This window comes from Tasmannia lanceolata, unplaced genomic scaffold (genome assembly GCF_043159265.1).
Source record: "Tasmannia lanceolata isolate RefF3 unplaced genomic scaffold, GAP_Taslan_0.1 ptg000021l, whole genome shotgun sequence".
NCBI lineage: Eukaryota > Viridiplantae > Streptophyta > Magnoliopsida > Canellales > Winteraceae > Tasmannia > Tasmannia lanceolata.
In genome coordinates, this window is record NW_027518698.1 from 7,850,019 (window position 1) to 7,862,097 (window position 12,079).

The window sequence follows — 12,079 nt, forward strand, 5'->3', positions numbered from 1 at the left end:
AACCCCTTTCGAACACCTACCCAAAACCCATTTCCATCTAATACCCAAACCCCCCTTCCACGAACCCTCTTCTCAAACCACCAATCCACTTCCGGTCATCTTCCACGGCAAGCCCCACCGGAATCCGAGCCGCCATCAACCTCCATCTCTACCTACCATCTTCTCCACCCTCTCTACACCACCACCCTCAGCCACCTCCATTTCTGCAACCGTAACTCTCAAACCCATTTCATTTTCTTTTCATCTATGAACCCACTTCACCTTCTCCGGTGACATCGGCCGGAATCCGGCCACCCTTCCTCTGTAAATCCGGCCATCCAAATCCATAACCACCCCCTCCTTCTTCCACAATCCTCTAACCCGAAATCCCCAACCGCTTCAATCCATTCCCCATTTGTCATCTCCCATTTTTTGTTTCTTTCTTTCCTTCAAACCCTTTTTTTTTATCCTTCACCAAACCGCATTCTTATAGTTGCCATTCTATCTGGGACTCCAAGAAAAGCTAATAGAAGAAGAAGGGAATAGTCAATGAAGGTTTGGCATGGGAGGATGGAGAAGAATAGTGGGGATTTGATCCTAGGGCTGGATTTATAAAGGGTTCATTAGCCTTTTTTGGGAACCCACATTGATCGGAATCCTCAATCCAACCCTTCACCATAACATTGGATTCGACCATCGCCCTCATTTTTCCCGACCTCATCTACTCAATCTGGACATCCCCTATCACTATTCCGACCCAATTGCACTGCCAACTCCATCACCGTAATCAATTCGAGTCCCACTACGCCATTGTTCCAACCCTTGATTGAGCTCACCCCGGAGTATCACGGCACTGAAGATAATCGGCATCATAGAGTCAAAGTAGAGGAGTCCAAGGAGGAAAGTCAGGTATTTCTATCACAGCTTATTCTATTCATGTTGAAGATAGAAATAATATAGATGATGTTTGCCTAAGATACTTAGTCTTGTGTCATTTACAGTTACATTGCATTCTTAATACCATTAACAAAAAGGGCTGCAAGTAGGAGATTCTACCTCGTTTTAATAATTGCGCCATATCATCTTGTCTTTTATTTGAGGTCACTGTAATCCTCGTAAATTTGACAGAAATTGGAGAGCAGAGTGAATTGGTGCAATTAAGGAAACATGGTAGTGGTGATGTCATTTATCTTAGATCATTTTGGGGTTCGGGGTTTTCTTTCATTTTTCAGGGTTTCCTTTTGGTTTGAGTTTTCTTTCAAAATTTCCATCGGTTTTATTCCTCAGGATTCGCTTCACATTTCAGGATCCCATCGATTTTGGGAACACATCGTCGGGTTAAGGCTATGACGGACGGCAACCTCTTGAGCCAAACCCCTTTTTTCAATCAAAGGGGATAAAAAAACACATAAAAATCAAATAGTAAAAATCCAAAAACAACAAGAATCGTCAAAACATCAAAGGCATTTTTCGAAAAAGCTGGTTCGAACTACGTTGGCTTGATCCCTTTTCACAGGGTACGTAGGTAGCTTGGGTCCACCCAAGTCCAGTCAAACCTTTTTAATAAACATTTTTCAAACATTTTCAAGCATTTCAAAACAAAAACAAAAATGGGCAAGGATGATGATCGTCAGGTCACTCGGAGTCCCCTTTTCATTCCATTTTCAATTTCGATCGTGGTTTTCCGGTTTTCATCGGTTTTCCGACGTTTCATCGAGTTTTGGGACGGGCGATGACGTAGCTTGACCCCTTCACAGGGATTGTCCTCGTTGAGCCCAACGATAGGTCATGACGATCGCGAGACTTGTCCGATCTTCAGCAGATTAGGATCGCTGGGCTTGATTCCTTTTGAATTGCCCTCTGAGCCTATCGTGTGTTCCATTTTTTTTCCTAGCAGATTTTGGTTCTCGCATACCGATGATTTTCTGATTCTTTTCTTTTCTTTTTAGCTTGTCGTGTGCTTGCCTCAGATTTCTCATGCGTCTCTTCTAGTTTGTTTGCTTCTCAAGCATGTGATTGATTGTTATTTTCTTAACCTTATTTCTCGCATAGGTTCGCATTTTAGTGTGATTACTTTACTGCTTTGGTTGCTTAGCTATAACGTTTATTAATTTGTCTTATCTTGATTATCTGTCTAGATATAGATCTTTACCGCTTTCCTTATCTCATTATATCTATCATTGCCTGTTTAGTTATAGCTCTGCATGTGGTTGTGTGGGACCCGATCCCGCGAGAGGGGTGGGGTGCGTGCCGCCACGCTCTCTCTTGGTCTCTCGTACCCACGCGATTGGCGTGTGCATTTTTATTATTGATTTTAATTCATCTTTTATGTGAACTTGGGATCACTAAGGCAATCTGAATTCCACACAAAAGAGACTGACAGAGTCGCCACCTAGATGTGGGATCTAAGACCCATGATTAACCAGAAATCTAGACTCGCTACCTGGTTACAAGAATGGAAGGTATGGGGAGTTATCCACCACATGCACCATTCCTGCCCGATAATCGGTCTTCGATTCCAAAAGCTAACTCTTTTAAATTTATTTTAAATGGCTCATTCAACTCTCTGTTAATATGCTAACTACGGGACATGCATCCTATGATCTAATTTCAATGTGAATCCTAAATGTGTATCTTGATTTCTTAATTTGTCTGGATTCAATCTAAGTGAAAGTTCTCCTAAAATTCTAATTTCATGAAAAATCCTAAGTGATTTGATTAAGCATTTACAAGAAAATTAATATACAAAACACCACAATTTGTTGTAGTGCCGACTCGCGGTTGGTATGCCATCAGACATCCAAGCTGCCTACGTACCCAAGCCTCACTGGGATCAGAGTCGACGTAGTTCGATGCACCTAAGCTAAGCTACTTATGCTTAACTCAACTAAGACACCGACCTAGACGGGATTGATTGTTTCAACAGTTTTAGGAGAAGTTATTTAATTCAAGTTGAGGAATTTATTATCTTAGGATTTCATTTAAGATGCAATATGATTCTTATCTAAATGCAAGTTGTTCCTTAGACTAATGCAGGTTAGCCTACATCCTAGTTTACTAGGCTTGTCCTAGGGAAAGATTGGGTGACTAGTGTAACTAGACCTATGGCACGGTTGCTATCCATAGCAAGCGTCCGTGATGAGGCTGAACTCCTAACTCTAGGACTCCCTAAAACCTAGAACACAACGTGACGTGAGTGTTCCTAAGGGGCTCTAAAGGATCCTACGATGGGAGACCGCAATCCAACGGTTCCAAAGACATGGATTAAATCAATTCAGTTTGTTGAAATGAAAGATTTTCAGTTCTTTAAAAGGTTTCTGATTCCTAACATCTAAGGAATACCAAAGGCTCTAAGGCTTGATAAAATTTATGCTTAGATCGCACTCATGAAAGGGAATCGTGCGCTCTCACCTCGCACAATTTAACATCTAAGTTATAGTACGTTATTGCCTGGCATGTTTCTCAGGATTTCCGTGGACAATAGACCTAGGAGCCAATATCGTACTATAATTTACATGCTCAAATTGTCAAGTATTGATCTCAATTAGTATACGATTATGAATGCGATTTCAGCCATTAAACTATCACAACATCAGGATTTTACAAAGGAAATCAGTGATTCCTAACGTTTCTATTTTGATAATTTAATGATTGAATATGTGATGGAATATTATGATCATCTGGAAATTTTTAAAACAATTTGATTTTAATTCGATTTACTTAAGGATTTTAAAAGGTTTCAATTCAGATTGTAGATTTACACATCAACATATAGCAAATCGTTTCAGAACAAGATGAAATTTTTACAGTAGCTTCTCCTTAATTAGATAAGATTACTATAAAAATTTCATAGATTTTAAATGTGTTTTGCTATTAGTTTTTCAATGTTGAAAGTTTCTGTCCAGATTGTAAATTAACACAGTAACGTATAGCAAATCAATTCAAAACAATATGAAATTTCTACAGTAACTTATTACAATCAGAAAGGATTACTGTAAATGTTTCATGAATTTTAAGAATGATTTACTATTAATTTACGATTTTACAAATATCTATCCAGATTATGAATTAACAAAGAAACACATAGTAAATCAAATCCAAATCAGTTTAAACTTTATGAAAACATGTAATTCAAGTAATAATTTTCAAAAAAATATTTTCAGAATTTTTCATTGCAATTTACTATTTGTCTCAGATTTAATACAGCATGCATGATTTGACATAAAAAATCATAAACAAATATCCAACAGCAACCAAAAATCTTGAAAAATTCACAGGAGATTAGATTAGATTTAATTTGCTTCTCATCCAAATTTCACTTTTGAAAACCTTATAGATCTTTCGAAAATTGGTTTTTTCCAAAAATACCCCTAGAGTTAAATGAATTTTTAAACCCTTTAAATCAAATCAAGAATTCATCAAAAAATTCGTACTAATTCAAAATCTTAAAATTATGTTATGTTTAAATGTTCATTGATTTTGGATCTGTTTTGACATCTTTTTAAATTCAATCTTTAGAATTTTACCCCTTTGAGAGTAAAGTTCAAAAGGTCAAATCGCGGTCAAAACGAAGTCAAAATTCTTCGAAATTCCAGATTTCTACACTTTTTAATGTGCAAAACACTCAGAGATTGAAAAATTTAAAAATTTGTAAAGGTTTGTTATAATTGCTTTGTAAATTGGATTTTAAACCCTTTTCTTTCCGAAAATTCAATTTTAATATAAAAAATAGATTTTCCAAGAAAAATTTCAGATTATGAAATAACTTAAACTTGATCTAATCTCCTTAAAATTTCACATTCAAATTCTTTAATATTCATTACTTTAAAAAAAAAATCACAAATTCAATCCTAGCATGCTTCTAGTTTAAGATATATGAAAGAGGGTTTTGGAATACCAACCTTGCTAGCTCTCCTTGTCTCTAGGGTAAGTAATCCTCGGATATACGCTTTGTCTTACCCTTTCAATTAGCAAAGAAAACCCCTAAAGAATATCTCCAATATGTTGATTATGTCGAAGAAATATGAGAATTCTTTTTGAAGAACCAAGTAGAAGAGATGAACACCAAAAGAATGGAACAAAATTCCAAGAAAGGAGCAAGAGAGATGGATGAATTTTCAGATCTTCCCCTAGGGTTAGATGAAGTTTCAAGAAGAAGGCCAAAGGTTGTGTGTGCTTGCTTTTATAGAAAAGATTAGGGTTGAGAGAAAATTAGTAGTTTCCAATGTGAGAGCTTCTTTCTTTAGCATGTTTCCAATTTGTGCTTCTTGCTTCCTTTCTTTCTTGTTTCCAAATTTAATTAGATTCTAATCTTAATTTCTTGTCAAATAAGACATGCTAAATTACACAATATAGATTCTTCAAGATTAATCTAGAAGCCTTCTCACATAGGAAACTAGCTTTTATGAATGATTCTCGTCCAAAGAGGGCTGTCCACGTTTGAGCTCATTTTCGACTTATTTAGGGGCTGATTCAGAAAAAGTGATAAACTAGAAAGTTGTAGATCTTTTCGAGACGTTCGAAAAAAGTATAATTATGAATTTTTTAAATGAGAAGGTAAAAAGTTATGGCAATTTTACTAACCTGACTTTACTAGCCCTTTCTAATTATAACTCTTCTTTTCTTTATTATTTTTTTAAAGCAAATATGATGTCACCAACCACCTCATACCATGTTGGACTTTTTGCATGTGGCCTCCCCATGTGGGGCACCCACTTATGTGGCCAACCCACATGGGTGGGTCCACATGGACCCCCACCTCATGGGCTTTAGCCCAATGGGCCATATGACATGTATTTCGGGTTTTTTTTTCAATGAAAATTCAATAAAATCCTTTAAATTCAAATTTTTTCATTGATCAACTCAACCCATATGACATTCATGGTGTACCCTCGACATATGGTCGAACCATCCCCTTTAGAAAAATAATTTTTCGGACCAAAATACCCTTATTCGATCAAAACACTCAAAAGCGACCAAAATGACCTTAAATTGGATTGCCCCCAAAGGGGAAAGTTAAAAATAGAAAGTCTTCATGGTCAAACCTAAAAAATAGAAAGTTTTTAAGTTTGCTTCTTTTGGTGGGCAATATCAAACATGATCATTTGGTACCCCCTGAAAATATCTAAAATGCCCTTCGCACATAAAATTTCCAAGTTAAGTAAAACCCCTGAGAAATTCTAAATTTAGCAGGTTTTTCAAAATTCATGAAATCATCTATAATCTCTCAGACACATTTCGAGAATCAAAAGAATAACAAAGGAAAAGACCAAAATACCCCTGAAGTACAAAAATGGGCAAAAATGAGGGAAACCTTGGAAATTCTAAAAATAGCAGGTTTTTTCACTTGCTTGAAAACTTGAACTTTCATTTTCCAGATACCATTGGAACACCCTAGAAACCTTTAGGATTGCGAATCAACTTCCAAACACCTAAAATGAGATGAAATCTACCCTAAAATGCATTGATGCCTAATCTATTGCGGAATATAGACTCGAGACTTGACAAACTACCGAATCTTTTGCTTTTTAAAGCGTAGCAAAATGGGGGTGTCTACAGGTTGTTTACTGCTTTATTAGATGCGATGAGTTAGGATTTGGATGTTCATTTTCTTTGCCCATCCCCGGGTTATACATGCTTAGATAGACGTTTTCTCGGGGATGATTGTTCCCATTTCACATGATTTTTGCCCAAGAGTCTTTAAAGTTAATTAAAAATGGCATAAGAGACCAAGTGCTTGTACTTGGGCGAATTGGGGGTGCTCTTCAGATCTCCCTCATTTGTCACCAGGCACGGACCTTTGCATCTCTGGTTATCCGTTGCAACAGAGTATTTCATGGGGTTCCAGGGCCAGCTCCACTGGATGGCGACTCTGAGTTATTTTAGGTGCGTCTTGGTTTCGAGGCTCCTGTCTCCGGATCAAGAGGTATCTCGTACATATACATTCGCCACCCATGCTGTGAGTGGCATCATCATTTCGAGAGTTCCTTGGTAGAGCTCTCCTTCACATCGTGGAGGTCTCAGAGGATTGACAGGGGATCTCGCGTCCCTCGCTCACCGTCCTCTCGGGATCGGGGTCCACAGATAGTAATAGGATAATCGGTGTGGCTTGATAAGATGAATAGGCCTGTTGAATATGACCGAATGGCATGGGAAGATGGGGCATGGGTTTTGGCCAAAAGTTGTAGTCATGGAGGTGGGGCATTTGGGTTTGGGATACGAGGTGGGTTGGATTGAACTAGGTTAGTGGATGTTCACACAGTAAATATAGGCTTGATTCAATTAGGGTTGTGTGGGTTACACTCGGTTATAGAATCTGACATGGTGTAAGTAGTCCCGGTTGGGTTATGGAAATTAGGCTAGGGAACATGGGGCTGATGGGGATGTAGGTTAATGACATGGGATATGTGTCTGATAGGTATGTATAGGGGTGTGACCGAGTGGAATTAATTTGGGTGTGAGACATGGGGTATGATTAAATGATAAGAGGGCTGACAGTACATGGTTAGGTGGGATGGTGCTATGGATGGGCTGATGGTGTGAATGAGTGGGCTGATGGTGCTATGGATGGGCTGATGGTGTGAATGGGATGAGAACATGGGCCATGGGATGTAGCATTTGGGATTTATGCCATGGATGAATGAGGTGGCTGAAGTTAGCTATGAGGTTATAGCTACAGGCATGTGATGGTTATGGGATTGGACGATGGCGATTGGGTGGGGTTGGGATTTAATCTAAGCCAAGTGGGTTGTTGGGTTGGGTTGAGTCCATGTTAGACCGAGTCAAACTAGGTTGAGTCAGGGCCGGGTTACGGGTCAAGGATCGAGTAGGGGTGATGGCATAAGACCACGGATAAAAGAAAAATGGGACGAGATATATATGCAATGAATTTAGTCTAAGAAGAAAAAAGATGGAGACATGCATGAATCATTGAAACCTACATACTTCCTATCATGTTCTTATTTGAAAACAATAAAGTACCAACCTTTCCTGGCGTTTGGTATCGATCCGCTTGTTTTTCCTTGGTGAAGTCCTTTGAATACGATGATCCCTTTGACGATGGTTCCCAAAATGATTCCTAATTGATGCGTGAATTAAGCCAACAAGATGTTTTGTCAGAATTGAGAGACAGTGATAGAGGGAGAGGGTGGATGGATTTTAGAGAGGGAGAGAGATGATATTTTCATTGTGTCTTGGGATGGAGGGATGAGAGGGTATTTATAGGTGAAGGGTGGACAAGATTGCCTTCTTAGGAGCCTAAAGGTATAGGGTGGATATTGAGTGATGGAAAAAGGATGGCCAGGATTGCATTATTCTAGAATATTCTTTTCCCTCTTTAGCAGCTTCTCTTTTAGATATGATCTTATGAAAATAACAAGTATTTGTGTGGTACAGATCGAGCACTAAAGATTTAGAATCAATTCAAGGTCCAGGATGATGCCACTTGTCCTTGGAATCTTTGGGACTTTGAAAACAAATTTAAAGACAAGGAAAATGTCCAAATTGGTTGCCTTTATAGAGAATGACAACGGTTTGGATGGCTGACCTCTAGATTAGGCGGATTACAAATTTTATAGCTCACAAACACTCCAAGGAATATAAAATGTAAAGCCTATGGAGTTCCTCTTGATAGAATATAAAAATCTAAGTTCAAAGATGTTTAACCTTTCATATAAAAGTTTAGGTTTAAGAAGATATGATTTGATCTTACAAAAAGGTTGTCTAGAAAGATTTTGATAGTGTATATATAGCCCATAAGAAAATATGACCGTTCGGGGGTAAAACTGTAAAATACATGGTTGAAAAAGTCAACTTGCGCAAGCCCCAACGGCTCTATTTCCATGTCGTGGCTGTCGACCGAGGCACGACGGTCGCCCGCCCTTATCGGGCTTTCAAATTGAATTTCAAATTTCATACCGGCGCGGTCGACCAACCCTATGACGGTCGCCCGACGAGGGCAATCTGATTGAATAGAAACTCGACTAAAAAACACTATCGCGGTCGACCGGACCTATGACGGTCGACCTCCAAGCCCAACTTAGATGTTTTCTGGATTTCTAGAAAACATATCCGCGGTCGCCCGTCTTACCCCCCGGTCGACCGGCCTGATAAATTTCAAGATGCCCTGGAATTCCATGTAGCATCCCGTGGTCGCCCGGAGTAGCCCGGTCTACCGGCCCCAAGTAAAATTCAACTTTTAACTTTAAATTCAAGGGGCTTTGGGCTTTGGTCTTTGGGCTTAAGTCCTAGGTTTTCAAACACATATTTGGGTGTGTGAAATGATTTTCAAAGATATAAAAAGTTAAGTATGAAAATAATTTGAAAACCTATTGAAAGTGCATTTAAACATAAAATCAAGAGGACTCTAAATACATTCTAAAAATAAGAACCTTGAGTCTTCTTGGAATGTCTTGGCTCCTTTGCACTTCCTTGGACTTCTTATGCTTGAGTGAACAACTTGAACTTTGTCATGGCGCTTGTGACTTGTCCTCCAATCTTCAATGCATGTTGAGGTATATGAGGTGTCACCATGGCATGTTCAATTCCAAGCTCCTTCTTGACACTTGTTGGAAAACTTGTGTGATCTTCATGTTGAGCTCCTTGACTTGATCATCTCCAAGTGGTGATCACTCCAATGTAGGTGCAAGCTCTTTGCTCCTTGCTTTCTTGATCCACAGCTATGTGTTGAGTTGAGTTGTGTATTGGCGATGACATAAAATTTCTGTATATGACACAACACCTCAAAGCAACACATTAGTCCATAAAAGCTAATCAATATAGTTTGCTAGCATCAAAACAAGAAGGTAAGGTGAATGATTAACCCATGAGAACCCCTGGGCTTACAAACGCCCATCTAGTGCCCACAACACCCAACAATAACTGAACCCTATCTATGTACCCTAACCGTATCCAACCTCAATTTCTCCCCGCCCCAACTCAGCTCAACCGAACCCACCCCACTTGTACACGGCCTCATCCTAGTTTTCTCAACTAAACCCACTTGCATGCACCCACCCACTCCCACACATGAAACCAAGTTGCACCCCTAGAACTTAAACCAAGTTACACCCTCCCCCATGCAAATCGAGTTACATCCCCTTTCAATTCAATCATGGTACAACTTCCAATCCAAGTCTCCATTTTCAATCTCAACCCTTCAATTCCAATTCCACACTCCTCCAATGGAACTACGTGTGGCTTGATCCTCACCACAGGGTACGTAGGCAACGTGGCACTCTCAAGTTCAGTCACACCTTTCTCCATCATTCTCGTTCCCCTACACCTTTCTTCATCTCTTCCATTCCTTTTTTACCTTTTTTTGCATGCTAGATGTTTCTTTTTGTTTAGTTGCAAGGTTAATTGTATGTTTAGATTTCTTTCTTTATTAATTGTTCTTATCATTGCTTAGAAATCACATGTTTAGGTATCTTGCTAGTTGTTTTGCTTTGCTTGTTTTGTTACTTTGCATGTTAGTTATTTTGCATGCTTAGTTGATTTGTTTAAATTTGGAACTCAAAAGAATTTGAAAATCTTAAAGAATTTAAAAACTCATAATCACTTAAATTGGAACATCCCGATCTCCAAAACATAAAGTTCTAAGGTTCTAAACTTAGAAATCACACTCTAGGTTCCCTAAAATAGAATTCTTGGAATCCAAAGTTCACAAATATACTAAAAATGCAACATAAATCCATTGCATTAATCTTAGGTGCGTGTAACTTAGTTTACACAATCTAATCCAACTCAAACTAAATCTCATCAATCTCAATAAAATGTCAAAAAGTAGGCATGTAGTTGCATGTATGATGCACTCATGGCCCGCATGAGTCTAAATTGTGAACGGCCAACTCATTAGTAATATTTAGGTTTTTCAAATAAAACTCAAATCATCCCCTTTAGTTAAAACTTAAACAACTCAAGCATTTAAAGGGTAAAGACCGACTTTCGTCGGGCAAGAAGGATGCCTAAACACCTTCCCTTTTTGTAACCAGGTAACTTACCCAACTCGGAATCGTAGACCAAATACACAGAGTTAATCATGGGTCCTAGATCCCTAATCTAGGTGGTCACTCTGATCATGGCTTCTCTCGTAAATTCAGAATTTCATCCAAAATTTACGAGAAAAGCAAGCACTTCAAAATCAACGAACAAAGGCGTTCTCATCATCATAACACTCACCCTCGTGGGTCACCGTCAGGACGGGATCCACAAGGGTAGTTTTTTTTATTTCTTCTCTCATTTAAAATCCTAAATTAAATTGATTAAATCACTTAGGATTTTTCCCCAAATTAGAATTTTAGGGAAACTTTCATATAGATCGAATCCCAACAAATCAAGAAAATCAAGATACACATTTAGGAATTACAATGAAATTAGATTTTAGGATGCATGTCACATAGTTCGTACATTAAAAGAGTTTAAATGAGCTATTTAAAAGAAATTCAAGAGAGTTAACTTTTGGAATTGAAGACCGGATTATCAGGCAAGAATGGTGCATGTGGTGGTAATTTTTCATACCTTCTATTCTTGTAATCGGGTAACGAATCTAGATTTCTAGTCATTTATGGGTCCTAGGTCTCCTATCTAGGTGGCGACTCTGGTCATTCTCTTTTGCGTGAAATTCGGATTGCTTTAGTGATCCCGAGTTCACAGAAAAGATGACTTAAATTAATAATAAAAAGGCACACGCCAATCGCGTGGGTACGAGAGACCGAGAGAGGGAGGCGGTTCGTGCCCCCCTCACGGGATTGGGTCCCATAAGGGCACATGGAGAACTCAGAGTCTCATCATAGGGTTGATTCAACTGAATATGTTAGAGATGAGGATAGTGCCAGTGAGCCGCCGGCTCCGACGAAGTCTTATAAGAAGAGAAAACCCACTAGAAAGGAGAGGGCCCCGAAATTGCCTAAGAGGGTCAAAACTGATTCGGGGGCCACCAGTGATGTTTACAAAGCTGGTGACATTCCTTTGGGTTTAATAATGAAAACACCGTTAGGGGAGCAACACATTTCCCTAGTTAAAGAGTAGGCTGATTTCTTTGAGGCGATGGGGGATATTAGGGGACCCATAGGCCGGAGGTAGTCACAACTCAGGTTTGCAC